Source organism: Diabrotica virgifera, chromosome 7 (assembly GCF_917563875.1).
Source record: "Diabrotica virgifera virgifera chromosome 7, PGI_DIABVI_V3a".
NCBI lineage: Eukaryota > Metazoa > Arthropoda > Insecta > Coleoptera > Chrysomelidae > Diabrotica > Diabrotica virgifera.
In genome coordinates this window covers 133707650-133721146 of record NC_065449.1, presented here as the reverse complement: position 1 = coordinate 133721146, position 13497 = coordinate 133707650, and the positions used below count along the sequence as shown (strand labels likewise).

Genomic DNA, 13497 nt, shown 5'->3' with positions numbered 1-13497 from the left:
CAACAGATGTCTTGAAAAAGAATTAAAATAAATTCGAAAGCTTGACAGTAAGTCAAAGAGTTTTCTTTGTCTTGTGGACCAAAATAGACTGCATCCTCAAGAATCACTGCTTGATATTTGAATATACAGTCAAGAATACCATAATCTTATATATATATATATATATATATATATATATATATATATATATATATATATATATAGATATATATATATAAAAACGTCCAAGAAGTAATTGGGTTACTAGTAAATAAAAAAGTACTGAGATAACAGCTGGGAAAACCCTGGTACTGAGGAAGCAATGAAAGACTGGTGCTTCAAAGTGAGTGCCTTTTATTTTGGTCAAGCTTTCGCCTATTGTTTTTAGGCTTCTTCAGGACTTGCTACAAAGAAGAACATTCTTTACAAATATGCTTAAAGATAGAACAAGCAATTCTTACCGAAATAGGTGCACTAGTGCGCAGTGAAAATAAGAATACATCTTTTACCTTGCCTTTTTTGTGTATACATAAGTAATACAGATATTTTTGTTGTTATTATTTAGTTAATAAAACCAGATATCGAAACTGAGTCAGATCCTCCCTATTCGACCTAATCTTGATATATATATATATATATATATATATATATATATATATATATATATATATATATATATATATATATACATACCAATCGGACAATTAGAAGCCCGGAATACTTAACAGACAACCCACAGCCCGGGTGAAATATTCATCTTATAGGAGTGTATTTTCTATTAAAATGATCAGGGTAACGAGTTTATCAAGAGCAACCTGAGAGGGGAAATAATTTCCTTCATTTATTTTTTTATATGTACTAAATAGACTATTAGTAGCCCGGAGTATAATCCAGCAAATCGAAGCCCAAATGTGTAAAAAAGTATACTAATACATTTTAGGAAGCCCTGCTGTGTTGCCAGCTTACTTTACGACCCGGGCTTTGAATTGACTGTGTGCTCTTTACATAGGATCACGCATTATATGTTTTTTGTTGGTTCTTTAGTTTATAGCAGGGACTCCTAAAAAGTGTTGGTCAAGTCCTTTGGAAGTTGAAATTCACAACAGTTACAAGTCAAATGTGACTAAAATGGAATTAGACCATTTTGAATTTCCACTCTTCAATTATTGTTTAAGGCCATCGGTACATAATTCGCAAATATTTTACGGCTATCCCTACTTTTTCTGTCTTTACACGGCAAATTACGTGTATTAAAATTCACACTGGTATGGATATGTAAACACTACTTGACAATGTCATGATTAACTTTAAAGAGATGGCTTTTAAATGTTCTTGGATAACTGCTATTTGTATAATTGCAAATTATTAATTCAGTTAATAAATGTGATAATTTTTTCACTAACTAGGTATTCACTGATTGTAATAATTTATATGTACAACAAAAACTAATACTCAATCGAGAAAAGAGGAAAAATGTTAAAGTGATTTTTTAATAATATATTGTTACTATGGAACGCTTACAATTTTGAACATCTTCAACAACAAAATACTTGGATCACAGAATATATTATCCTGATGTATTCTCTCCTTGGACCTTCCACAAATAATACACAATAAACAACTTTTTATTAAGTTCACGTCTTAAATCAATTATTTGTCAAATACACTATATGTATATCAATATTATTTAATCAACAACTCAAAATATTCCTGATGCCACGTCAAATATTTAAAATTGTCACTGATTGTCGCTGTCTGACAAGCAATATGCTGACAATATTCTATTCGATTGAGTGCGTTGTAAGACAAAGATAGATTTGGAAAATATTACCACGGACATTGTATTCATTTTTTTCGAATCCTGAAAAAAACAATAAATATTTTTGAAAAATTTAAACGCAGAATGAAAGACGGAATTATTGCCAAGGGCCGAAAGTCCCTTAGAATAAATAAAAAGTTTATTTTGAATGAGATATTTGAAATTAAAAATCACACTAAATTTTCTCTTAGTTTTTCACCCCTGTAACTTATTAAAATAAACATTATAGAAGTTCTCAGGGACTTTCTGCCCTCGCTAATAACGTAATCTTTCATTCTGCGTTTAAATTTTTCAAAAATACTTATTAGTTTTTTCAGGATTCGAAAAAAACAATTAATCCCCATTTGAAGAGCATTGCAGCCGAAAATAATACCCATCTTCTTAATGGTCAACAAACTCACTCCCAATGTTAATTTGTATTATTTGTGATTAACTTCAATGGATTAATCTGTAAAGCCATGAGAAACAAAAAGTTTGGGAACGACTGGTAATAGGATCAAATGCATATTGAAAAGTATGACAATGTGATAAAATGGTTTATTAATTTAACACATCCTATTTAAAAAAAAAAGGTTATATTCGGTAGAACAAACATGTGTGTAAAAATAGAAATAAACTAAAGAAAAAGTAAAATATCTTATTATATAACTATTAAAGAAAAATGCATTCGGTTAAACTAATAAACATTTCTAATTTAAAATGAAAAATGGTAAAATGGGTCATTTTGCTCTAAAAGTATTATACACTAAAGTTTTTATTTTCAGCCAGTCTTTATTCTTTGGAAAGTCCTTATATTTAGGGATGCATTCTGCACACTCGCCTGTTTTGGGCGCAATTTTCTTCTGAATATGATCCTTAAAATAATGACATACTAGTGACTTTTCTGCCTTAGACCACCGTTCACGCCCAGCGTTACTTTTCTTTTCTACAAAAAAATTGATTATAGTTCTACATGTTTTGTATAGTATGTTCATCAACATTATTTTATTTCGAAAAATAATTCAAAAAATCTGTCGAGTTTTACTTTTATTGTAACAGTCGTTTACTTATTTTATAAAACACCTTGTATATTGTGAACATATTAAATAGCACTTCCTTTGTATATTGTGCCAACGTGTGCTTTTGACCTGTGGGTGAGTTTCACCTCTTCTCGGGGGTGAAAAATATACGTTTAAAATAAGTCCAGAAATGGATAAACTGACTAATTATAAGTAACTTTTGTTCTATTCTATAGCATTTTTTCACGAAGTTAATACTTTTCGAGTTATGTGCGAGAAAATAATATGTTCACTGTTCAACAAAAAAAAAAAAATTTTAGACGGTTTTTTGCAAATAACTTAAAAATGAAGTATTTTATCGAAAAAACATTCTTAGTAAAAATATAGCTTATAAATAATTGAAAAAAATGGTCTATGAAAGTATGAACTCTCTAGACTCTAGACCCAGTAGAAACAAAGTTGTAGGTAATGAAAAATAGGTTCATATTCGTCAAGTGTCAAAGGAATATTTCAACGTGAAATAACCAAAAAATGATGCACTTCTTGGGGAAACTTCCTTATAGCTTTTTAAAGTGTTTAAATAACTATATCAAAATAAATGAAGACACAAGTGCATCAAGGGTCTATGTCACACTTTTAAGTTATTGAGAAAAATGATGTTAAAATTTTTATACTAGAATTTTTTTACTATAAGATCAAAATATAGTAAATTTATAGAATATGTAGTCCTAAAACTAATATATTTGTTAACAATATTTAAAATAATAATTTATTATATATTTTTTATACAGTGATGGGCGTACTAATAACCGGCAAAATAGCGCAAAAGATGAAAAACATATTAAGTTGTGAGAAAAAAAGAGACGAACACTAATGGAGGTGTTAAATTTAGCGATAGTAACTTATAGATTGACATTATATTGATTGTTTATCACCTTTAAACGTATCGGACGAGTTTGAGAAATGCCACTGTCACAGTTACAGTTTTAGTTGACATACTCCTCTGATACGTGTAAAGGTGGGAAACCATCAATATAATGTAAATGTATAGGTTAATATCGCTAAATATCTCAGCTCGACTAGCTTTATCTTTTTTTATCTCACAATTTAGTATGTTTTCCATTTTTTGCGCTATTTTGCCGGTTATTAGCGCGCTCATCACTGTATAATATGTACATTGTGTACATAGGTCCTTTATGCAGTTACATTTTAAAAATTTACTGTGTACATAGATCCTTTACACTCTAGAAAATATTAATTTTAAAACGTGTTTGACTTCTTTGAAAGATCTCTAGGTTCGAACAACGTACTTTTAACATAAAAAACATATTTTGAAAAAATTGTCACATACACCCTTCATGAACTTGTGTCTTCAAATATAATAATAAAATAGAATAATAAACCTTATTCTTATTGTATTTTTAATTTATTGCAATTTTCTGTTTGCATTTTATTCATAGATAAAAATAATAATTAATTTATTTAATTAAATTGTCAATATTAACTAATGTATTTATAGAAGACGTTTAATTATTTGATTTTTTAAATAATTGAAATAAAAATTATATATTAACAAGATGCCTAGTTGCTACTAGCAACTACTTACTTATATAAAATCTCATTACCAGTTTACCATTCACCGTTTATTTTTTTAATATTAACATAATAGTAAATTTAAGATTTTGTTCACAGTGAATATTTCACAGGTAGTGAATTTTTGATCAATTCTAAAAAAATGTCCGTACCTCATTTTCATTAATGCCGTTTTGATTGGCATTTATTTTGGCCATCGCTACCATTCTTTGAGATCGCTTCATCTCGTTATGCCGGCACAACCTATTCATTAGAAGGTGATATTAAACAAATGATCTAAGATCTTTATCGAGAAAAATGAAAACATGTTGTGTTACTACGTAACAGATTTAGGGCTTCGTAAAATGCGTACAGCATATATATCTGGGTCTGGGTAATATATCCGGTTTATATACCGGCTAGAACAGAGGCTTGCGCAACAAATGCATACCGAATTTTATTCGAATATTCTAATACATTATATTTAAAAAAAAACCTGTTATTTTCGGATCTCAAAAATGAAAAAAGAATTTGCTACAGCTATAGACAAGAAAGTTAATTTTTCGATAAACAATAACCCTTAAATAAATAAAAAAAAACCGCAAATACCTTGCATAAGTCAGTGGTCCGCGCTTAGTTAATATATTTTTTATTACACTGGTTTTAAAGAACTAGAAAAAGAGATTTTAAAACTGCTTGCCTTAAAATAAAATCATTTGTTGATTCCAGAAATGCCATTAGTTTAATTGAATCAGATTGGGCCATAATAATAAATTATAATTGTAAAAACATACGTTTTGTAGTTAAAAGCTAGTTTCTATTTTGTAATAAAGATGTTGATCATGCAAATCGTCCAGATTTTTAGCTTTTTAGCTGCTACATCAAACAATAAATTAAAAAGTCAAATATTTCAAAACTATATGACTGAAAAAAAAATAAAACGATAGTGAATGATGAAAGGGTTGCCAATGCGAGTCCATTATACAATTGGATATGGTAATTGAGTCAATACTCGCAATCTATAGTTTGTATTTTTTATTAGTTGTTATGTAATCATGGGGCAACCGGTTTCGAGTCTTACAATATATGATTCATCATCAGGCCCAGTACAAAAAGTCTTCTCTATACAAACTACAAGCTAAAAAACACAAAACGAGAGACATGTACATATATATATATATATATATATATATATATATATATATATATATATATATATATATAAAACATGAAAAACAACTTTGTCTTGGTTTCAATCACATAAAATAAAGCCAAGCAACTGTTTAGTATTGAACTCAACAGTCCATATCATGTAAAATGAGACATTATATTGGGAGCGACCAATCTGATGAAAAGTGCTTGGTATATAATTTGATATATATGCTACCATCAATCCTTAACTAGTCAAGGGTCGATGGAGTCCTGGTAAAATAGTATGCGATCAAAAGACATAATACAAATTTTCTTTAGTAAACGGTATCTACTTACATAACAGCCATAGAAACTGTTCCACAGCTAAAGATGTACCTGGAAGTCACTATAAGAGACTAAGGGCTGTTTGATTGGTCAACTTTTCTTATGGGGCTGGTGACTTCCAGGTACATCTTTAGCTGTGGAACAGTTTCTATGGCTGTTATGTAAGTAGATACCGTTTACTAAAGAAAATTTGTATTATGTCTTTTGATCGCATACTATTTTACCAGGACTCCATCGACCCTTGACTAGTTAAGGATTGATGGTAGCATATATATCAAATTATATACCAAGCACTTTTCATCAGATTGGTCGCTCCCAATGATATAATGTCTCATTTTACATGATATGGACTGTTGAGTTCAATACTAAACAGTTGCTTGGCTTTATTTTATGTGATTGAAACCAAGACAAAGTTGTTTTTCATGTTTTATATATATGTGTACATGTCTCTCGTTTTGTGTTTTTTAGCTTGTAGTTTGTATAGAGAAGACTTTTTGTACTGGGCCTGATGATGAGTCATATATTGTAAGACTCGAAACCGGTTGCCCCATGATTACATAACAACTAATAAAAAATACAAACTATAGATTGCGAGTATTGACTCAATTACCATATCCAATTGTAAAACGATAGTGCTTAATTTTCACTTATTTTTGAAAGAATTCAATTACAAATATTTTCAACTTATTTTCAAAAACATCGATGAAGATTCGGGTATGTTTCGGGTGTTTTCTTCAAAAGATATGTACATTTATGAAGTAAATATAAAAAATTAGCTTAACTTTTTAACTTAAGTGCACTTATGTTAGCACTCCTACACATTAATCTGAAACCTCATGTTTAAGTGAGTTTATCCTCCGGTTGACCTAACTAAAATATTCTGTTTACGATCTCTAATTCCATTAATCTTGATATAAAAAAAGCAAATGAAATATATTTGAATTTTTAATATAATTTTTCTATTCTACTGTCATAAATTTGAAAGAAAACAGGGACTTTCTCCAACAAAGCTTGTCCAATTCGGATTTTACCAGCCTCTACAACACAAATAGGACCTATATTTGGTATCCTTTTAAAAATAGTACTTGTTTGTATAAATATGTGCAAGTAATGTGATATAAATCCATGAATCGATCTTAGAAAAGTAGTTTTAAAACCTGTGGATTTAATCTTGTTGAGTTAACCAGTCTGATTTTCACTTAAATTGTGGTACACTTAAATTAGTTGGGTTATGAGATGTAATTAATTATAAATTTCGACTGTAAAGCGGAGTCATATGGGTGGTTTATGTGAAATTTATTGAATTTATCTATTTAAAAAATATACTCACCTCACTTCCATTTGTCCTGATTTCATCTTCATGACTGGCATTTACCATTGCTACTATTCATTGCGAACGCTTCATTGGGGACGCACAAGGCCCGCACAACGTATTCAATCAAACACAATGTATAATCACAGATTTGTTATCTTTAAGATGAAAAATTAAAACATATGATATTGCCATGTTGCCTTTTTTAGGGCTTCGTAAAATGCTTACAACATAAATCTGTATAAAAACATATACACCGACTACAACAGCGACTCCGCGGCAAAAGCTTGCACTAAATGGTGTATATATAGATATAAACTCCATCATTATGAAGCCCGAAAAATTGCAGGTTTTCTAATATTTACTCATTATATATGCGAACTTTGGGCAACTTAAAGACGCAAGCTATTAGTAGCCCCCCAATACATGTGTGTGTTCGACCAGCTCCTTCCCCTTCCCCCTGTAAGTCTAAGAACGACAAGAAAATCATACGAAGCCCAAAATCGGGCTTCGAAAAGGCTGGAGGGCTGTGAATAAGCCGTAGAATGTTCACATTTTGGCTTCCTGTTGCTGGTTAATATGTATATATATATATATCCTTTGCAATCCTTTGCAATGAACGCAACCTGTCGAAAAGACAGTTCTTAGAGATGTGTTTCATATTAAAAACCTCTAATGTACTTAACAAGAGAACTGACATCAGTAACTTGAGTCAAATATACCATGCATTGATTTTGCAGAATTAGTTGGTATTATTACACTCAAATTATTATATTGTAAAAAAGTTTTTGTGGTTTTCAGGCTTTTCCCACTTCTTTTAATATTGATCTTGCGGAATCAGTAGATGTTATTACACTTAAATTATTTTATTGTAAAAAAGTTTTTGGTGGTTTTTTCAAGCTTTTCCCACTTTTTTTTTGATAATAACAGTTACTTAATAGATTGAACAATTTAAAATTTTCCATAGGATAAAATTTTGCATTATTGATATTAATTATAAATTACAATTTGCTAAACTGATTTATAAATTTTCTTAAATTATTGCATATTTTTTCTTGCATTTTGAGCTGCGATATATGGGAGTTATACTATTGTACTATCTTATATATTCGTTAGTAACTGGATGACCAGTACTAACGTAGGCACTTTTCCATATAATTGTGTGAAGTGCCCTCACTTGTTTAAAATAAACTGTGATTCTTGTCTACGAGGTATAAGGTACAACCCTTGATTTCTTCTTGATATTACTTTCACTTTTTAAACACTTTTATAACTGTTTTAAATACATCAATTTAAATTTTACCGCGCTGCGCTGCAGTTGTCAGTCACTCTTTGTTATAAAATTTTTTAAAGGTTGCCTGCCTCTTGGCGAGATGTCAGTTTACACCTGATAATTCAAACTCCATTTTCTTTTGTGTGTCCGTTGGGCTAGGATGACCTGCTGGTAACTATTCAACTTTAAATTTTCGAAGTTGCATATTAGCACTATATTCATTTAATGATGTTGCCTAAGGTTAAAATGAAGTATGCTTAAACACTACTAAATTTTTGGAAGTGTGAATCTGGTTTTTTCTTGGTTCATTCTTGATTTTGAAAAAAAGCAAGCCAGCTTTTTTCCACTTGTTTTTTATATGTGACTGTTACCACATGGTCTTGTCTTTGGCTGTACTAAAGTTTTTAAATATTAACTATACACTTAAATGTTACATACTTATACATTACATTGGTTCATGGATAAGGTTTTTTTTACTATGTACATCTTATCTTTTGCTACATGTCTTTTTAAGGTAACGCTAGTGCTTTTTTACCTCTCTTTTGGATGTTGTTTCTTATAACACTCTTTTTGTAGATGAACTGATGATGTCTACTGAGCAGTAGACGAAACGTCTTCAATAAATAGATGAAGTAGCTGAATTCTTTGTCTCTTTTTTCACCCACTTGACCGATAAAACCCTACACTTACGAGTGCTCCTTTGTTATATATATATATATATATATATATATATATATATATATATATATATATATATATATATATATATATATATATATATATTGTTATATTTCTATTTGATATAAAAATTAAAATTTGATAATTATAAACAAAATTCACTTTAATATAAAATATTTTTAATTTTCTCAACCTCGGGCATATAAATTTAGAACAACCTGTATACAACAAATTGTTATATTTAATTTTAAGAAGTGATTAGAATAAGCGTACGAAACTCGGAACAATGTGCTTAGATAAACAAAGTGAATGACGCGTACCATTATCGTTCTTCTCGGAAGGTCGATCATTAGCCTATGCTAAATAAGACTCATTTGAAAGAGAGAATAGGTCATTAAAATTTGTAAATAGTTAGAAAGTATTTTAGAATGGGAATTAAATATTTTCTTTTGAAATCCATTAAGCATATTTAGAAAGATTAAAAATTGGTTTTGAGGAATATTACGAATGAGAGTTGGTGGTGGAAGATTGATTTGTGAATCTGGAAGGGATATTTAGAAAGTAGGGGAATGGATGAGAAAGTGAGATCAGAATGTTTTGAGCTGTCGAGAAGTGAAGTCGAGTAGTAGACGGTAGTGTTCGAGGAGGGAGAAAGCCGGTAGTTCCGTGAGTGTGGAGTATCTATCGTGGAACGAGAAGTAGGCCAGGTCGAGAGTAAAAGAACCTCCTTGAGCCCAGAGTGTCCCGGTAGCTGATAGCAGTTTCGAAAAAGGTAGAACACAGCATCACGACAAAAGCAGGAACGAGAGCTATTCGAGCTAGTTTTTCAAAGGAGAACATCACTGGAAGCCAGGACGAGGTTTGATCGCAGCCAAGGATAGCAGGAACGGGTTTTGTGTGAGGACATTTTCAGTTCACCAGAAAAAGGTCAGTCTCATTTGTTTGGACATGAATGTATGGGTTTTTCGTATTAAATTCCACATAAAAAATTGAATAACATAATCAATAATATCAGAAAAGCTTCATCAAACTTAAATAGGGTTGTTCCTAATAACTCCTAATAGTTAAATGTTAATAAAAACTTTCAATTGAAAACCAAAAGGAAATAAGATTCCCATTTGTAAATGTTATGTTTAAGAATAATAAGAAATAGCAAATATTAAGCATTGATTGCCTTTTAAATAAAATAAAAAATATTTTGATTATAATTGTAACCCATATGTGTATTTTTTTTTACTCTTTTCTTTTCTATCCCGATTAGGAACCATTAAGAAATATTCAGAAGCCACGAAAGTAAGTAATTAATTTATAATTCGCCCTGAGATTGAAAACATATTGATATGTGATCTGGTTAATTAATTAGATTAGTATTAATACATTGATTAAATTAAGTGACATATAAGAATATTATCTCATATCAATAATCAAGATCACTTCAACTGTCGTCCAACGTGGAAAGCATTGTAAAGTATTTCTAGTGGCAAATTTGAAGGATAGAAAGAGTAAAGCCGGTATTTGAAAATTTATATGCCTGTGGTAAAAAGTGAGATACTTACATTTGATAACATAAAATTTTAGATCTCTTTAGGTACAAATTTTACATAACTGATTTAATATTTTATTTTTACGATATTTACATTTGATATATTTATTGACAATTTATAATATTTGGGTAAAAAAAAAGTCGTCTTGGTAACATACTAGTAAAATTTCATATTTGGCGGGGATAATACTTCTTGAAAACAAATGTCTGTGACAAGAAGCCAAAGCAAGGATAACAAAAAACAAAAAGAACATTCAGACCAAGAAGATATTTTAGACACGACAATCATGGCATCAGAACAGCAAGAATTATCAGGAATAGATAAACTATTACAACTGATGCAACTCCAGTCACAAAAACTGGATGACAATCAAAGAGAAACAAAACAAGCAATGGATGAAGCAAAAAGGGCAATGGATAAAAATCAGGAGGAAACAAAACAAAAAATGGATGAAACATCAAAGAAAATGGATAAAGTGGATCAAAAAATGGATGAAACACAACAAAAAATGGATGAAACACAACAAAAACTGGATGACAATCAAAGAGAAACAAAACAAGCAATAGATGAAACAAAAAGAATAATGCAAGAAAATCAGAAGGAAACAAAACAAGCAATAGAAGAGAACAACAATAAAATGGAGGAACGCATAGGAAAGTATGAAAAGGAAGTAAAAGGATGTTTGACAACAATGAAAAACGAGATGAAAGAACAAGAAATGAAAATTCAAAATAAAATAAAGGAGATAACGAATTGCCAGAAAAAAGAAATGGAAAGTTTGGAAAACAAGTTGCAAAACGCTATTCAAGCAGACATAGAAGAAGTGGAAAGAAAGATTGCGGAAATCAATACTCAACAAAATGTCGGAGAAAGAAGAGAAATGGTTATACATAGCACAGATGACGTGAAGATAAGGTTTGGCGGGGACGTAAGAAGATTACACCCAGTGCCGTTCATAAATAGCCTGAAAAAGAAAATACAGCACATCGGAAATTTCGAAACAGCAAAAGAAACTATCAGAAACCATCTCAAATATGAAGCAAGCCTATGGTTCGATAGTAAAGAAGAAGAATTCGGCAATTGGCAACAATTTGAACAAAAATTTTTGAATTATTTCTGGGGAAAAGTCCAACAATTGGAAATTAACAAGGAATTGCAAAATGGGAAATACAATGATAGGATGGGTGTATCAGAAAGGACATATGCTTTGCAAATTTACAATAATGCAAAACATTTACAATATAATTACTCATCGGAACAATTAGTCGAACTGATTGCAAGACATTTCGAGGAAACGCTGGAAGACCATATCACATTGCAAAATTACAAAGACATAGATAGTTTATGCCAATTCCTACAAATAAGAGAATCACGTCTAAGAGAAAGAAAATCAAGAAGGTCGCGAGAAGATTACAGGCCCCGAGAAACACAAGATTACAGAGATAGAAATCAAAATAGGAGGGACTATACAAGACGAGATTTTAATCCCAGAAGGGAAAACGAAAATAGAGACAACGGAAGAGGAAATTATGAACAAAGAAATAGGCAATGGAATGAGGACAGAAATCGAGAATACCAGAATAGAAACACCACACGCTCAAATCAAGAAAACAGAAATAATGGTAGACAAAATGAACAGGGATATCGAGAAAACCGAAACAGATCCGACAGACCAAGAGAAAATAGAAGAGAAGTAAATAATACCCAGACAGATGAATATGACGGAGAGAGACATTATGACGAAAATATAAACAACGATGAGCAACCGGCGTCTTTTCACGACGGCGCTCACTAAAAACCAAAAATCAAACAGGAATCTTTTGTCACCCCAAGGAGTTTATTAAATTGGCAGGAAACAACGAAAAGAAAAATGGAATTAATTTAAAATTTGTGGATGGATTTATCAACGAGAAACCAATTAAAATTATGATAGACACTGGATCTGAAATAACATTGGTCAACAGAAAACTAATAGAAGAAGTTAACTTAACAAATTTAATTTATAAAATACCTAGGGTAAATTTAGTGGGCGCAAACAAACGGACATTGGCAACTATAAATGAAGGCATACGAGTAATGGTACGACTGGGTAAGAAGATGTATGCACTACAATGTGTAATAATGCCAAACATGTCACATGACATGATAGTAGGAGTTGACGAATTGGCAGAAAAACATGTAGTGATAGATTTTAAAAATAATACGATGAATCTAACAGAAGAAAAAGAAGAAGAACAGGACAAGGAACAGGAGAAACAAAATACGGACGAATCAGGTAAAGAACAAACAGTGGAAATGAATTTGGCAACGAAGCAAGGACAAAGAAGAAAAGGGAGAAAAAGTCAGAAAAAGACAAAAGAAAATGAAACCTGTGGCTCCTCAAAAGAAGAGTTGAGCCCAGAAGAAGAAAATTTGAGAGTATCAGAAACAAAGGAAACCTGGGATTCCTCAAAAGAAGAGACGAGCTCAGGAGAAGAAGAAATAAAGCAAAAAAATGAAAGCGAAAAAGATATGATCGAAACAGTGGCATTTGAAGAGGAGGCATATGAAAACGAGGATGCAGAATACACGATAAAAGTATGTGAAAAATCTGAGGAAAAAGACAGAAGATTAATATGGGAAAAAGGGAAAGACAACATAATAGCCGACACTCTAACACAGGATGAGGACACTGAAAATAAGGAAACAATTACTCTACAGGTGGGACTAATTAGAGTAATACAAGAAGAAGGGGTATAAGACGTAGATTAAAGTAAGGAAATATACAGGGAGTTGGTTTTGCCTCGAGAAAATTTATTTAAAAATGCAGATAAATTTTATCGAATACAAGGCGGGGATTTGTTATA

The 13497-nt window shown here is 30.8% G+C and overlaps 1 protein-coding gene and 1 long non-coding RNA gene across 4 annotated transcripts in view; one reads left to right on the top strand and one right to left on the bottom strand.

Moving 5' to 3' along the window:
- The window catches only part of LOC126888763 (activated Cdc42 kinase-like), a 1045651-nt gene that overhangs the window by 1016473 nt on the left and 15681 nt on the right, over positions 1-13497 (top strand). The gene's annotated exons all lie outside the window — the stretch shown is intronic.
- Positions 2421-7531, bottom strand: LOC126888768 (uncharacterized). Its single transcript, XR_007699628.1, has 2 exons — positions 7175-7531; positions 2421-2723 (listed from the first exon to the last, which is right to left on the bottom strand). It is a non-coding gene; the product is annotated as an uncharacterized LOC126888768 (long non-coding RNA).